At 41.1% G+C, this 17,834-nt stretch overlaps 2 protein-coding genes across 2 annotated transcripts in view; both read left to right on the forward strand.

Moving 5' to 3' along the window:
- The window catches only part of SGSM1 (small G protein signaling modulator 1), a 667,483-nt gene extending 659,863 nt beyond the window's left edge, over positions 1 to 7,620 (forward strand). Inside the window, exon 25 of the transcript XR_007503136.1 lies at positions 7,606 to 7,620. The gene's annotated coding sequence lies outside the window, so the exon portion shown is untranslated. The remainder of the gene's footprint in view (positions 1 to 7,605) is intronic.
- TTC28 (tetratricopeptide repeat domain 28) overlaps positions 1 to 17,834 on the forward strand; it is a 385,385-nt gene that overhangs the window by 137,989 nt on the left and 229,562 nt on the right. The gene's annotated exons all lie outside the window — the stretch shown is intronic.

The raw sequence follows: 17,834 nt of genomic DNA on the forward strand, positions 1-17,834 counted from the left end.
GAGAACATAGTGGCAGCAATAGAAGCTACATGATTATGTGCATAAGATTGTGTTGTTGTAGCACTTACCTGGCTGAAATCAGCCATATTGAGGGACTTCATGGCTATTTTCTGTCATCAGAGCTGAAGACAGTCTCCCCTGACCACTGGCCAACCCTTGATGCTCTTAGTCCATAGCCACACTGGACTAGAAGATACCAGTGTCCACACCAGTGAAGGAGCAGACCCTTCCCAAACTGAGCCTCTCCATGAGATCTCAGTCCTGGTTGTACCCTGATTGCAGCTCTGCAGAGGAGCCAGCAAGGCTGTGCTTGGCCTTCTAACTTAGACAGCCAGGAAGGAATTCAACTTCTGTTCTTTACACTCTGAGCCACAATCATTTTGTTACACAGCTATAGCTAACATGGGATCTGAGCAGGCTTGCACGTAGAGTATGTATTCTGGTCTAACACTTGCCAGCTGGTAACAAGATGTGTAATTGTACTTCATTAAATGGTTTTCCCTGGGGAAAAGAGGACATTTTCTTTGCAACAAGGAAAATGGTTTATCACCTTCATTCTCTTGTCCCCAAAACAGGTGTCCTAGATAAAGAACACCCAGTGGGAACCAGCAGCTGGAACAGGAAAGTGTGAATCCACAGGGATGGTGTTGAGACAGCCTCAAGCAGGCAAAGAACAAAAGGAAAACAATTGAATTCTTGAAGGTTTCCTTGAGAGTTTTGGGAAAAAGGAGTCAGCAGGATTTGAAGTCCAGTAACTCTGGATAAGCACTTGCCCTCACTTTTGAAACTGAGACCATTTAAAAAGTATTTACTAGCAGAAAATAGAAGCATTTACCCAAAATATTTTATGATCTCTTGGCTTCAGAACAGGATTAGACTGTTCTATGATTTATATATCACTTTCATATTGATTTTTCTATTTGTGGACATTTCTTCTGATTATCAACAATAATTTAGTTTTTCTTGGCTTCTGCAGATGTGTGAAAATGGAATGTGTGGGAAAGAGTTAAACTAATACGTTGTCACTAATGACTCCTGAATGCTATCTGATTGATATCTCTTATGATGTTGGCAGCAGGTCATGAAATGCTTTCTTTTTTAGAAATTTTTTTTCACTTTGTTAACTGTGCAAAGCGAAGGTCAAAGAGGTTACTTCATGTGCACTTAGGCTAGTAAGTCTCAGGCAGAGTGTAACCCTTAATCACTCACAACTGTGTCTTTCCTCCTTACTAACAGCTCCCCAGTGTGGGCTGTGAACACCAGGGGGTCCTGACTCCCTTGAGGGAATCCATGAGGTCAAAATTATTTTTTAAATAAAACCAAAATGTTATCTGTGGGTGGTTTCTCCATACACATAAATAAAACATATTTATATGTGTTATCCATTGGAAGTCTGAAATTTTAAACAGATTCTTGCACTGGTGGTTCATCTCCATTAGCCTCTTCAGCTTTCACACTTGTCATATCCCCAGTAGCTTTTACAGAACTGCTACTTTCACCAAGAAGCCCCAGAGTTTTCCCATTTCAAACATGAGGCTTTTATTTTTTCTGGAAAAAAGACATAATGGAGTAGGTAAATAGCCTGGCAAACCTTTTCTATGATTTTCCCAATGCGATCAGGAATCAGTTTTTTCACCACCTTATTAAGTCCTTTCTCTGGGCCTCTTGAGTCATGATTTCCGTCATCTTCTTCCAAATCTGATGGACTTATCATTTTTCAAATCAGCCAGGTTCACTTCAAATACATGACTCTTGAGGCCATTGAATGCAATTTGGATTCCTTGGGTTCTAAAATCATCTTCCTAATATTTATTTATTTATTTATTTATTTATTTATTTATTTGGTTTTGGGGTTACACCCAGCGACATTTAGGTGTTACTCCTGGCTCTGTGCTCAGGCATTATTCCTAGTAGTGTTTAGGGGACCATATGGAATGCTGGGGATTGAACCTGGGTTGGCTGTGTGTAAGGCACATGCCTGCCCTGCTATGCCATTGTTCTGGTCCCCTTCCTAATATTTCTTATAATAAACATTTCAGGTGTTTTCACATCTTATGAAGCTTTCTTAGAAAATGGATCAACCAAACCACTTTGACAAATTACCACTTGTTAAGTTTTGGTATTGTGCTTAAGAATGATGTTCACAATTATATCTTTTATAATTATTTATCTGTGTGATGCTGTATGCAGTCAGATATTTCAATCAAAACCACTTACTGCAATATACTTAATACAGAAATATGAAAATCCAGCTGCTTTGTGTTAAGCATATACTAAAAACGTTTAAAACATAAAGTGACATTACTTTATTATTGAAATAAGTATGTTTACCTTCCATTAAAATTTTTGTTAATGGATTTAAAATTTAAATGGGTAAACATTTTTCTGTTTTAATATTTTATGTATTAATTATTGTTATATATTAATAACATAAACAAACCCCCTTATTATTGACCTTATTAAGAGCATATAAAGGTTTTGGGATTGGGAGTTAGCTTAAAGGCTGGAGCATCTGTCTTGCATATAGGGAATCCCTAGTTCAATCCCCTGGACCACTTAGTCTCCTGAGCACCACTGAGAAAAACTTCTGAGAACTGAATTAGGAAAAGACCCTGAGATTGCTGGATGTGACCCCTCCAAAAAACCAAAAGAATATAGGGCTGGAGAGATAATACAGATTGGAAGACCCCAGTTTAATATCCAGCACTGGAGAAGGTTTCCTGTGTACCTGCAAGAGTGATCCATGAGTGCTCCTGGCTGTGGACCAATCCCCAAACCCCCAAAAACCCACACATACAAAGAAAAAGAGGTCATGAGACCACACTGTGTTTTCAGAACTGATGTTCTTTATCCTTTCTGTATTCTTGTGCTTTGTGTCTACCTATTCTAGACTTAAAATGTGTTGTTCTAAGAGGACCAATTTGATGATGTACTTGCCAGTATTTTAAATTTCCTCTCCAGCTCTTTCTTCTCATTGTTGATGGTATTGCGGTCCAGAGTTGCATACATTCCTGTCTGAGGTACACACACATTTTTAGCGGTGGTTCTGACAGGGGGAAGTCAGACACCAAGTTGCAATGCTGGCATACATGGCCATGATACTCTCCAAGCCTTGAGCCCTTCTGGTTGTGCTCACACGCCTCCTCAGCAGCGGTCACACTTCAGGGACACAGTATTAGCACATTTTTTAGTTGACAGTGCTTACAGGATCAGATCTGCATCTGTGGAGCTCACACACAACTGGTTGCACCCCACTGGACTCTTGTGGGAAAACGGGGATTGAAATTGTAAGCAGCGCCTTGTGGGGTAGGAGCTCCACACTCTTGTGCTAGTCCTTCAGGCCCTGATAATGTGACTTGATGAAGCATTGTTCTATCCCTGATGAGGAGGAGCCTGTTTAACCTTATTGTAATGATTAGCCTTGATTTTGCTATTGAGGTCGAAATATACTGATGATAGATTACATTTAATTAGCATTTTCCTCCCCTCCTCACCACTCCTTCATTCTAAATGGGATCCATAAAGTAGACACGATTCGGTTGATCTCATATAAATAGGTAGGTAGTAAAAAAATTATTGCATATGCATGTCTCAAATTATGGTTAGGTCATTTGTAGATTTTTTTTCTGGCCAGTTAGAGTTAATGTTAATGGTGCAATGGTTTTACTGACTAGTTAATTTTGGCTGTTGTCAAACTTGCCATCAAAATAACCCCTTGGCCTTAAAGTGTGGAAACAATATGAATTAGGATTTTTTATGTACTTCCCTTTTTTTCTTATTTGTAGAGTGATTCTTGGGACCACAGCTTTGGGATGGCATGTGTCCCATGTGTCATTAACACTCAGCTTGTAGGAGCAGTGAGTTCTCTCACTTGGACCATTTCAAAACACTTAGTCACAGCCGGAGATAGTACAGCAGCAGGGTGATGGCCTTGCATGTGTCCAACCTAAGTTCGATCCCAGACACTCCCTGTGGGCCCAACCCCCACCTCCAAGCACAATCAGGAGTGACCCCTGTGTGCAGAACCAGGAGTAAAATCTGAACACCTCCTTATATGCCCCCCTCCCCAAATAAATAAAGGCAGTCACGGTGCTCAAACTAACAGCAAATCTCTAGTCCATAACTGAGGATGTGCTACATGCCTGAGCTAACAGTTTCATCACATGAACTTTATTACTGAAAATAATATTTATTATCACCTATATCTTGAATGACCCTGGCCCATAACAGCCAGAATGGTGCTGGAGCCCTGTGGAAGGTGCCAATATCTTACATATCTCACTGATTGCCTCTTATTCTGTCTTGTTTCTAAGTTTCCCTCATGTAAATAAGGCCACGCAAGGCACATAAATCCATCGCAGTAGGATTACACATAGAAAGGACGATATAAACACAATCTACTTTCTATGTCCCATTTTACAACACATAGCTTGTGTTTTACTGCATATTTTATTCCAAAATGCCTTATAGATGTTGTAGGAAAAGCCTAGTGAGAACTACAGCTGTTAACCCTGCTTTGGGAGTGTCCAAGCTCTTAATATTGTTGCAGAAAAGAATTCAAGAATGAGTCATGGTGGGGGGGGGTGGGAGAGGGAAGCTTTGTTTCTGAGTAAGATAGGTGGTTTATTCAAAGCAAGAGCATGCACTGAGTCTGAATATGAGCATTCTCAAGGTACAAGTTTCTAAGTAAAATAAGCAGTTTCCTGTAAGGAAGAATGAGAGTAAACACCCTGAGTCAGCACGCTCCAGAGAGAGCAGCGCTGTTTCTACACACATTTCTAGATTATACAGCCACAGAAATGGGGCGAATTAATAAGGAACAAAATATGCATGGGATTTCAGAGAAGAGGAAAATGATGAAGGCCTTGCATGATTTCTCTGAGTCAAAGCACCACCTAGATTCTAATCCATTTTTATTGCGTGTGTGTGTGTGTGTGTGTGTGTGTGTGTGTGTGTGTGTGTGTATTTGGGATGGTAAGAAAGTATTGCCATGGCAATTGTGAGTTTTCATGGAGCAAATGGGTTTGAGTTTTATAGTATACATGTTTTCTTTCACCTTTTGGTGCCCAGCATTTGGGCAGATAACTGTATTGGTAGAAGCACACCACTCTGCTAGGTTTTATTTTGCAGGACTGCAAGAAAAATTTGATCAGAGGTGATAAGGGGGTGGGAGTGAGACGAAAGGACCTGGAATGGTAGTTGGTCAATCTTGAACAGCACCAAGATGCTGGCTTAAGGGAGTATCAGAATATTATCCTTGGTAAATTTTGTATTGTCTGCACAGTGATGATTTTTCCATCAGAGGGAAATTTTTCTGTTTCCTTCCCCATCTAGGTCAGTGGTGTACCCCATTTACACTGGCCATTCTGTCTAGTGGCTCCTGCAATTTTCATCGTTCATGACCATCTTTACTCATCCACCTAATCCCTGCTCACCTGTCTTCAAGGACCTTCCCAACATTTCCTTCTCACTCACCAAACCCAGTCTGAGTTAAATTGATCACTATCTCTCTGGCTCTGACTGTATGAACTTACTAGAAATGAGTTGTGATCCTTCTTTTACTTGTTATTGTTGGGGTGCAGAAGAAAAAAATCCCATTTTACCTTGGTTTTCTCTTGGGTTGGATGAATAATCAAAACAGTAAAGATTGGACAGGTTAGCAAAGGAAATATCAATTTAAAAACATGCTCAGGGGAACTACAATGATTATGCAGGCCCCAATTTCAGCCAGGGAGAAAAGGGATATAAATCCTGAGTTGAGGAACCTGGGGGACCAGTGGTGGGGGCAGAGAACTTCCTGCCACAAGGAAGAAAAGATTTTAACTTTGACTCTGAGCAGCAAAAGATACGTCTTTCAGATGTGGGAGATATGTTTACAGAGAAATGTATTTACAGAGAAACACATTACACTGGGATGATACTCTTCAGTCTTCATCCTTTCTAGGTCATAAAAGGGATAGTAGTGATTTCTCCTTTGTGTACAGAAACAATGAAATCAAGACAAAAGCAACACCCCAGCTGTTCAAGCCTTTGTTGTTCTTAATTTAGAAGAATCTGTATGCCGGAAACAATGGTGACAGATTTTCCATACGTTCTCTCTCTCTCTCTCTCTCTCTCTCTCTCTCTCTCTCTCTCTCTCTCTCTCTCTCTCTCTCTCTCTCTCTCTCTCTCTCTCTCTCTCCTCTCTCTCTCTCTCCTCTTCTCTCTCTCTCTCCTCTTCTCTCTCTCTCCCTTCTCTCTCTCTCCCTTTCTCTCCCTCTTTCTCCCCCCCCCTCTCTCTCACACACACACTCTTGCACACACCTTAATTGCCTTTAATTCTTCATATCAAGCAACACTTATTGGGAAGCCCACTCTGGGCATATTGAGAGAAGTGCCTCTGATTCCCATGGGGGTACCAGCCTGACATTATGTGGCCAGTGTCCATACCACACCATCAAGCCTTCCTGCCACATGACCAAGAATTCATCCTTTGTTATAACATTGTGGGGACCATAACTCTGTGTCTCGGTTAGTTATTGGGCACTGAGGATGCAGTATTGAGGCCAAGTGCCTGCCTGCTTGGAATTTAGACCTGTGTGTCCTGGCTCCTAGCCCCAGGGATTTTGCTATCCAGAGAAATGCTTTCATGCATTTTATTTATTTTTTTTTTTTGTAATAGTTAAGGTCTTAGTCACCTTTTTACTGACCACTCATAATAGTACTCAGGTTCCATGTGTCACCAGGTTTCTAACTGTCAGTCTCAGGAATTAGGGATGGCATTGCAGTGTTAGGGATTGAACCGGGGGTGGGGGGGGAACCTAGTACATGTGAACCAAGTGCTCTACCTCTTGAGATACATCATCGCCCCCCCCCCCATCACTCAGGTTCTGGAGTAGGACACCTACCTGCCTGTTTGCAACCACCTGGGTTCCATCCCCAGCACCCCATATTGTCCCTCAAGCCTGCCAGGAGTGATTCCTGAATGCAGAACCAGGAGAAAACCTTGAGCCTACCACCACCCCGCTGCACACACTCACAAAAGAAAACACAGATTTTAATGAATGGATTTCTGCAAGTCTGGCTCTTTTTTTTCTTCTCGGTTTCAACATGCCCTTTGTAAATGAGTCAGAAAAACAAACAAAAACAAATTTTATTTTTATACACTGCCTAATGATTTAAAAATATTTTTCTAGACTTCTAAGAAAAATGAGTTTTATTTATTTTTTTTTTACTTCTTTATTTGATACTTAGTCCAAGGGTAAGTAGAAGATGATGATTTTGTTCCCATTTTGGTCATGCGAATTCCCCTCCCCTCACACGTACACCTGCTAGCTTCTAAATCAACTCCAGCATCTATGTTCTCACAACAGAGATCTTCACATACATGCATATGCTATAAAATTACTTTAGGGCTTTGTCAATTGGAGATGGCTTGCTCTAATTTCCTTAGAGATAAAATTTAGAGAGAGGTTCTGTTGTCAGGTAGAAAATTAATTGCCAAGTAAGGAGTCAAGGAATAAAGGGGGAAAGGAATGTGTCCTTTGTCACAGTAAAAGACAATAATCATGGTACATTATGGCTTTTCTTTCCTCGTATATGAAGTGATGGCTTGGTATGGATAAGTGGTTGTGATTGGATGTGGTGTTGGAGACCATTTTCAAGTCCCACCTAAATAATCTGACACACTCTCCTTCTGTTTGTTTGTTGAATTTTTTGGTTTTTACTACTCTGACTCTGTATTCTGGGATCATTCCTGGTGGCACTCAGGGAGCCATATGCAGTGCTGGTCACAGAACCCAGTTGGCCACATGCAAGGCAAATACCTTAACCTCTGCCCTCTCTCTTCACTTTTCTCACTCTCCTTCTTTACATAGAAGGAGACCAGAGAACAGAGCCACGATGTGAGTTACTGAAGGATTCATGGTAGCAAATCTAAAGATCATATAGTTGGAAAATCTGAAGCTTTGAGTGTGGTTCTCTCAGTATAAGCTGCTCTGCTTAACAAGATCGAGTGTCTGCAAATGCTTTTTATTCAGCTGACCTGTTTTGAGTCAGTGATCTAAGGTAATTTTCCTTGGCAGGTTCCAGATGATTCTAATGAGCAATTGGACTTCTGAATGATTGGAGATTGACCCTATAATATGTAGAGGATAAACACTTTCCATCTTAAATTCACAGCCTACAATTTTCTGCCAAGCCTCTTCCCAGAGGCTGAAATTGGTTTCAGGTCCACTGAGTCTCAAAGTTTTTTCCAGGTATTGACTGCGGCCCTTCTTGTATTTTTTTAAGGTTTAAGTGTAGGGGATGGCAGAAGGGATCTAGATTGGAGAGCTGTGTTTTAGATTATGATAGATTATTGAGAGAAAGATTTATGGTATATGACTTTATGTGGTGAGTTGTCACTGTGTAAGCGAGAGGATGGGATGGCCTAACCAGGTAAATCAGGGGAGATCTTCATGTATTGTGTGATTTGTTTTATTCCCATCTTTCTGGAATATAACTTCCTTGATTTCAGCTGGTGACACAGAGCTAGCAAAATCAATTCAGACTACTAGAACCTGGTTCTTTTGTTCCTCTCAGTGGGATTCCCTACTGTTCATCATGGACAATAATGCTTAATTTTTCCCAAACCTTGTGTTAGGCACATCCTCTCTAAGTACCTGTCCCCCAAAATTAAGACTTGATCCCAAGTTTGAACCTGGCTCTGCATTTGGCCCTCCATCACTGCCAGAAATAAGCCTTGAGTGTCATTAGGGTATATCCCTAAAAACAAACAAACAAAAAAGAAAAAACAAGAAAAAATGGGATTTGTTTTTTGTTTTTGTTTGTTTGTTTGTTTTTGGGTCACACTCGGCAGTGCTCAGGGGTTACTCATGGCTTTTGCACTCAGAAGTTGCTCCTGATGTGCTCAGGGGACCATAAAGGATGCTGAGATTCGGACCACCGTCTGTTCGAATCAGCTGCATGCAAGGCAAATGCCTTAACGCTGTGCTATCTCTCCTGCCCCAAAAATTAGGATTTGTGAGTGCCAATGAATTCTTTTGAGAAATCTGCATTCCTTTTAATCCAATCATTAAGTGTTAGGAAACATGAAGCATTTTAGACAGGTTTCTGAATAGAAGAGATCACATATCCATATATGCTATTACAAACCTATTAGTTGTAGAATCCTTGTGTATACATAGAACTTCATAGAGAAACCTGGTTTATTCCCAGATATCCATACATACAAATTGCTTGGTGTTTCTCTTGCCACTTGTTGCATGCAAGGTTCATCACTTCCCAACAGTGACCTCAAGTTCATGTGCCAGGTCACATCCTACCAGCTTGAGTCTTACACACAGAGAGAGAAAGAGAAAGAGAGAGAGAGAGAGAGAGAGAGAGAGAGAGAGAGAGATTTGACCAACAAAAACCTACATCCTTAATATACAACTTAATAAAACACATCATCAATTTACTTTTAGGGTTTTAACACTGTTCCAACTGAGTTTACATTTAGAGTCCTTGGAGTCTACAAGCTTTATTTAAATGCCTGTTGACAGACACAGGCTCTCTTGTAGGATCTGCCAGGCTCAGTGAGAACAAGCCCACTACTTCCCACAGAGAGAAACTGAGAACAGGGCTGGGTGCCCATTACCTCATCACCTTCTACTTTCCAGTCTCTCTGAAATGCTCTTTGGAGCTAAGATCAAAGCTTCTCAAGTGGAGTTTAAATCAGTCTTTTGCTCTATACATCTGTGTTCTATGTGCTTTGCTATGGGTTCCAATTGTGAAGAGGCGACAAGGAAGGGCATTGTAGGCCTTATTTTATAGCCTGGGTAAGCTGAGCTGAGGCTTTGCCTTTGCAGTAACCATGGCCATATTCATTTCCACTTTATTCTGATTCCAGTGTTGCTCCCCTCCCTTTACCTTTTCATTCTGCCATGGCAGCCAAATAGTGTTTATGAGTTAGTGCTTTGTGAGTCCTTTTGATTTCTGGTGGAAAGCTGTACTGATTTTTAAGATGAATTTATTTGTTTGTGGGCCTGACAGTGCTCAAGGACTCCTTGGCTCAGAGGTCACTTCTGGTGCTCAGGGAACCACGTGGTACTGGGGGACAGAACATGGGCCTCCGGAATGCAGAGCCTTTTGCTTTATCACCCCAGTCCCTAGGGTGAAGTTTTAAAATGAGTTCTAGTTTATCATAATAGTAAAGATGATGTATTGAGGCCAGTTTTGTGCCCCTTTTAAGGACTGCTCAGCCCCCAGGAAATCAAGTGGCATTTATCTTTGAAGGACTTATTGGCTCCTTAGCTTATTTTGTACTTAAATTTTTTTCCCTTAAAATTGAATTGGCAGGTAACATGCTTACTAGATAACCCTCAACTGAAGCAATCTAAATATTTACCTTTGGGGGGAATTGGCCGAAATTTACCTTCCTAATAGCATTTTCTATTCTCCCTTGTTAAATGTTGGGCTGAATTCCATGCCCTCCTTGCCTTTGTCTGTGTCCTTCAAAGTTTTATTATTGCCTTTGCCCCTCCAGATACTGCCCAGAGCACAGACTGGTCTCCATTATCTATACCCACATGAGTTAGCCGCACTTACATTACTTCTGAATAGCCATTTCTTGCCATAGTGCTGAGTAAAGTACGAATAATGAGGACAGCTACTCTAATGTAGGTGGCTCCCAGGGTAGAAATGTATCTGTTTGCTTTCTTTCATTCTTTTGGGGACCTTCCCCAGAGCTAAAAATCAGTGGCTTTTTAAACCCCTGATGGGACCTATCTCATTTGTTTATGAAACCCTCACGCTGTTTAAAGCCAAATAGCAGCTCCCAGGTCTTAAATGATTTAACAGAGAAAAATACTAATCAGAGCTCATCTAATCCAAGGGACAGATGAACCAGATTTATACCTCAGCCGCGTAGGCTGGATTTCCTTTATGGCTTCATGTCTGGCCAGTATGATAAACTGGGCTCTCTTGCACTTGCTCTGGACACTTAAAGTGCTGCATAGACTAGCACCAGCCCTGTAATTAGCGTTTAAGATTATTAAAGTTGATAGATGATCAAAAAGTAGCCACATTCTGTGACTTCTTTGGAGATTCAAACAACAAAGGATCTGCAAGGGTTGTCGGGGCCCTAGGTGGTGAAGAGAGATTTTCTAAAAAAAGAAATCTGAGGAGGGATGATTCACTAGAATCATAATCATCTTAAGGTTTTCTGCAACCTCCTTTAAAAGATATATATTTATCATCAATTCCCAGTCTGTGATCGCTGGCTTTTGTGTTCTAATTAGCAATTAAGGCCGAGTATCTTACAGCTGACCCAGGGCATAATTAGAAGAATCACAGGAGTAGATTTTGCAAGCAGGCTTTCAAAGGGATGAAGGTGGGATTGTCAAGTAATGTCTCGTTTTAGATCTAAAGACTGCCCTCTCCACTTTCTCACTGCCAGCCAGGATTGCCCTTTTGGGATGATGCCAGGCTTACACGAACTTGTGTTCGTGGTAGAAACTTAGATGTTTAATTTTCTCTCATTAAATATTTCTTTCATAATGTTGATACCTCTCCTCATTAGCTATTCAACGCTTAGCATGAGTGGGAGTGGTGAAAATGAATGTTATTTAATAAAAATCAACGTGCTCCTCTTCCAATGGGGGTGATTTCCATTTCAGCCTGATTGCTAAAGTGACATTAGTGATTTTGTGGTTTGTGAAAGGAGTTCCTGGGTGAAGGAGGAGGTTTGGGGGCTCCTTCTCTGAGGAGGAAATCAGCCCTTCCTTTCAGTGTTGGCTCTGCTCACAGAGTTTAATTTCTGTGGAGTTCTCACATTCAAGGATAAATTTATCACACCAAGTGTTTCCTTCAGCTGTTCATTTAACATCTTCATTGACAATTCTCATCGAATACATCCCAGCCGGGAAGCTCAATCGCTCACCTGTGTGATATTTTCCTATGTTAATCTCGACTCACTCTGTTCTTTGGGAGCCACTAGATGAAAGTGTCATTTTATGGGCCGGGCGGTGGCGCTCGAGGTAAGGTGCCTGCCTTACCTGCGCTAGCCTAGGAGACGGACCGCGGTTCGATCCCCCGGCATCCCATATGGTCCCCCAAGCCAGGAACGACTTCTGAGCGCATAGCCAGGAGTAACCCCTGAGCGTCACCGGGTGTGGCCCAAAAACCAAAAAAAAAAAAAAAAAAAAAAAAAAAAAAAAAAAAAAAAAAAAAAAAAAAAGAAAGTGTCATTTTATTAAAATTTAATCTCAGCTTGACCCTGGAATATGGGCAGGCAGCAGAATTTCTGTCACGTGTAAAACTTGACATGGGCTTCAGGGAGCACAAGATCTTTTTTTCTGGTCTTGTCACATGTGTTAATTACTGAGAACCACCTGGAATAGGGGTTCTGAGCAAAATGAGGCTTAGTCATTTCTATGTACAAGGAAAGAAATATTTAAATCTCTGTAAAATGGAAATGAAATTCACTAGTATTCCCCGTGTGTGTGTGTGTGTGTGTGTGTGTGTGTGTGTGTGTGTGTGTGTGTGTGTGTTTCTAGCTTTACAATGAAAGAGCATCTTTTTATTTTCTGTATTCATCTAAAAGGGTTTTAAGTCCTTTTGATTTCCTGCTTCAGTCCAGGAAGGAGTAAAGAAATAAATACATTGCAGGCCATATTTCACAAGGACCCTTATGATGAAGATAAGGCTGCTAGAGAGTTGGTTGTTTGCTTCTCCACTGTGATCATATTTTACCTGGAACACATATTAGTTTTTGGCATTTGGACTGAAATCCAAGGAGCTAAATAAATAATAAACATTTATAAGAGAAGGATAGGGAAAATGTGAGTAATAAAGTAGTATTTACTGCTACCAGGAGTCCTCATCATTTAGACACTTAATTTTCTTTGAATGAGAGCATAGAAACATAGCTGTGTTTTCTAGTATTCCCGGTAGTGTCTAGCATTTATGAGTATTTAATAAATTTTTATTGTAATTAATATCCCAAGTGGATTGGAATTTTCTCTGGGGGATGGAAGAACTAGAGGCTTGGGAAAAATTAAGTGTGTGTTTTTAAATGACTTTCTGTTTGGCTGTGTCTTAGGGCATCCTGATTTATTTTTTCATTGGGATCCTTACCTCAAGCCTTCTATCTGGGAAGGGTGGCTATTTCACCAAGCATTGAGAGTCAAGGTTTGAGGTTTATTTTGTTGGCACCTGCCATGGTATGAGAATGGGCTTCAGAGTTTGACAGAGCTGCATTTGAATTGTCTTTTATGGCCATCTAGAAAATGGAGACAGTTCCACTTTGCTCGCACGATTATTTGAGACTAGAACTAGCAGACACAAAGGATGAAGAGTGACAGACAATCCCGACGTTGGCTATTATTCTTATCCTTTAGACAAAGACAGTGAGTCCAAATGGATATTAGAATAAACAACTTGACTTACTTTCAGTACTAGACTACTTTCTTTATTTGCTTATAGGCCAGAACAGCTCATACCAAGTTCTGATTGTCTTTGAGTTCACTTCAACACATTATTTTTCCTTCCTAAAATAATTTAACTACTGAGTATTAATTTCAGTCAAATGATTCAATAATAACATGTGTACGCAGTTTCGCTCTTAGCAAAAGAATCATCGAGATGATTAATTGGACAATGTATTACATATGAATATTCATCATACAAATAATACAAGCTCCCAGGAGTTAGCATGATCATGTTGATACATTAACATCAATATAGACAAAATCACCCGTGATGATATGAGCACATTCTTTTTTGGAAGGAAAGGATTCTCCCAAGTGGTATTCCAGGTAATATTGAGGGGCTACTCCTAGAATTTTCCACCAATTTGACCAGTGGTTCAATGCAGGGACCTGAAGAAGTGCTGCTGGAGTCCTGTGATGCAGTGATTATCTGGGCCACACCTGGTGGTGCTCGGAGGCCTTCAAAGTTGCACCCATGATACTAAGGGAAGGCCTGGCTGGGACTGGCCACATGCAAGGCAAACTCAAATCTTGCCTTTGCACTCCAGCCCCTTGAGCACTTTCAGTCTAAGAACAGCATGTCAGGTATTTTTCCCTGGAGTAGCTTGTAGTTTTGCCACAGAGCTAACTAGCTGGTTGCTGAAGTCTGTGCAACAGGCATGTACTATAGTGTTCAAGAGAGACCTGATGCCTCTTTGAGGAAGGACAACATCAGGACTACATTTATAGAAGTGTTGGTTGAATGAGTGAAGTTGTGGAAGCCAGAATTAGGTAGAGAAGATTCTTATTATAATGAAGACAATGGACAAATGGTTTTTTAATCATTTTATGGAGTGATAAAGATAAAAAAAATGCATTGTGGAGGGCATCTTCCCTGTTGGTTCAACAAGGCCACCCCAAAGTGTCAGGCTATACCCAGTGGTACTTGGTGGGCAGTGCCAGGGATCAAAGTCTGACTTCCCACATACAAGACTCTTTGCTCTGGTCCTTTGACCTAATCCCAGAAAAACTCTGAAGTCTCAAAATCAATCTCCTTAGGATGGAAAAGGCAGAAATGACAAAGATCAATGCTGCTGGTAGTATCACTAGGGTTAGCACCTTTGTTGGAAACTCAGCAGACATATGGCAGTTTCTGGTCATCATAGCTATCAAAGATTGAGTGAATTCAGCTGGGAGGTGGGCAGGAGAGTCCCAGGATTGAGTTTTTAAACTTCTGCAATTTAAGTACCTGGTCAGAATGGCATAGAATAACTGATATTCCTGCACTGGTAGGGAGCTTGCCACACATACAGCCAACCTGGGTTTAATCCCAAGGATTCCATATGATTCCTTGAGCACGGTCAGGAGTAATTCCTGAGTGCAGAGCCAGGAGTAGTCCCTTAGCATTGCTGGGTGTGGTCCTCAAACATTCAAACAAAACAAAATAGACTAGCATTCCATAGAGATCAAAGAACTAGCAGTTTAGCTTTGCTGTTAAAATAAACAAGCCGAACCCAGCTAAATAGGGGACTGCATTAAAATTCATGGAGACTTGACCTGGAAATGGTCACAGTTACAGTTTTATGAGAGGAGTTAGACACTGAGGAGCTTAAGGCCATTTTAAGATTGGATTCTAATTCCTGCTGAGATACTGTGGCTGCTAAAAGGGGGCAGGAGAAGGGTGAGGGAGCAAGAGGTGGTGCAGGGGGCATTGGTCAAGAAGTAGTCCCCAGGGAAAGTGGTGGAGAGATGCTGGCACTCAGAGAGTGGGCATGGAACAGTGGTGCTGTCTAAAACACATTAATATTACTGTTAACCATGATACTGCCATAAATTAAAAAGGAAAATCTGGAATTCCTGAAAAAATTGGACAAAGCTTTCAAGTTACAAGTAGCCACCATATAATGAGCATCCACCATGTTATACCCAGAAATAAAAGGGAACATTTTTCCCATACTTGTAGTGCCCAGCCTAAAGATGAAGACAATCTCATACCTCCCACAGGAATTCTTTAACCACATTTCACAAATTAAAAAGCTGGAGCTTTTGAAGGTTCAGTATTTTCCTGATGTGATAAGGGAGAAGGGGATGGGTGTGGGAGAGATGGAGTTGAGAGGAAGAGGCTTTGATGCAGGAATGTGGTATACTGGTAGTAGGTGTGACCTTTGAAATATGTGCATGAGAAACCATCATTCACCATTTTATAAACCATAGAATCACAATTTTAAAACAATGTTTAATTAAACAATGAAAAATCCTGTTAGCTATCTCAAAAATGCCATGACTTGCATTCCACTGTGTGTCTACACACCCCAAATTATGAATATATGCAAGCTAGTGTTATGACTCCAGTGTCTTCAGTGTGTCATGTGCTACCTACTATCATTTCTTTAAAACTTAAAAATATAGAGAAACAGCTAACGATTTTGCTAGATCCCTGACTTATATAGATCAGAATGGTCTCACATGTACACAGGTATGTTAGATACCAAATTGGGAATAAAGGACACTCTGGGAAGGCAGGCAGCACTCAGCTATCTACCATGTTTGTCTTCATTAAAAGAACAAGAAATAATCACAGGCAAAGATGGAGAGCACTAAGATTTGTTGAAGTTCGCATAGGTACTCGTTATATTTTTTATGTTTTTCTTGGAAACATTCAAAACAATAGGAAAACTAGCTGTGAAGTTCACATCAAAATGAGGATGGTACTGGACTTGGAGGAAGAAGTGGAGGAGGTTAGCAATGAAACTCCACCCTGCTCTGATGATAACTGAGGTGGTTATTTTCTAAATGTCTTTCTTGGGTTTATCGATCTAAGATACAACATGATGATATGGAGAAATTAGGCCTTGTCCTATCTCTCTTGGCTTTATTTTGTTGTTGCTGCTGTCACAATGAGTATCACATTCATATAGTTGTGGTGCCTGTGCATCCAGCCCAGGTTCTTGCTGGGGATCATACACTTCAGTTGTGTGTTTGCTTAGGTGTTCACTAGGGTCGGGTATACGCTTTAAGTTGCATTTACACATCTGTATTTGCGGTATTCACCAGAGGTTTTGCACTTGAGTTGAGGACTCCTCCTTACCTTGTTGGCCAGAGATCAAAGCTCTGTCACAGCTTTGAGGGTGCTAGACAGCAGAGTCAGTTACCACACTCTGCACATGGTGACATGAGGAATCAAGCTCATGGCCTCAGGCTTGCAAGGCACCATCCCTCAGGCACCTTTTTGTTTTAAAATATTGAATAGAAGTCAGATTTTTGAGCATTGCATGACTCTCAACCATCAAAAACTTTTAACGGTATTGCATGGTGATTCAATTTTTAAAATTGAGGGAAAAAGATTTTGTCATTTCTGAATTTATTGAGATGATTGATGGAGGGCCGTCGAGATAGCATGGAGGTAAGACGTTTGCCTTGCATGCAGAAGGATGGTGATTCAAATCCTGGCATCCCATATGGTCCCCTGAGCCTGCCAGGAGCAATTTCTGAGTGTAGAGCCAGGAGTGGCCCCTGAGCGCTGCCCGGTGTGACCCCCCCCCCAAAAAAAAAGATGCATGATAGAATAATACCATCAAACTGGCCAAGATTAGTATCCCAATCATGCTATTTGACAGCTATGAGTCCAGGGACAGTTGTAATATCTAAGTCTCTACTTCTCTGAAAGGAGGGCGACACTGCCTGATAGTGTTGTCATGGTATTAAAGAAGGCAAGTAAAGAGTAGAGCCTAGAATGGGTGATGTCACTTGTGCGCTGAAGCTCTGTGTAAAACCAAATTCTAGTCAATTCTGTGTCCCCAACCTTTCTTATATGAGTCATCACCCCTATTCTGACCAATTAATCTCTCTCTCTCTCTCTCTCTCTCTCTCTCTCTCTCTCTCTCTCTCTCTCTCTCTCTCTCTCACTCACTCTCTCATTTTTGGACCACACCTGGCAGTGTTTAGCCTTATTCCTGGCTCTGCTCTCAGGTATCACTTCTAGTGAGCTCAGGACTATATGGGTGCTGAGGATCAAACCTGGATCAGTGGCATGCAAGGCAAGTTCTCTTCCTGCTGTACTACCACTGTGGCTCCTTAATCACATTCATCTCTTACCCAGAATTAAGACATCCTCACTGGTTCTTCTGAACCTTCAGTTATTCTTCTCCTTGTTTGTTGCTTCCTTAGTCAGATCTTCCAGAAACTCTGTGCAGTTTTCCTTACTTCTTTCAGCTTCCATGCATCCTGTAGAGCACTCCTCTATTGGCACTGCCATCCTTGCTCATATGCTTTCTCTCTGCTTTCATTCACATCCCATATCATGCCCATTGTGAGTTTTTTGAGATCCAAAATCCCATTCTCTCACCTCCATCTTTCATATTCCTACTTAGTCTTTGTTTGTTTGTGTTTTGGGACCACACCCAG

Source organism: Suncus etruscus, chromosome 15 (genome assembly GCF_024139225.1).
Source record: "Suncus etruscus isolate mSunEtr1 chromosome 15, mSunEtr1.pri.cur, whole genome shotgun sequence".
Lineage (NCBI taxonomy): Eukaryota > Metazoa > Chordata > Mammalia > Eulipotyphla > Soricidae > Suncus > Suncus etruscus.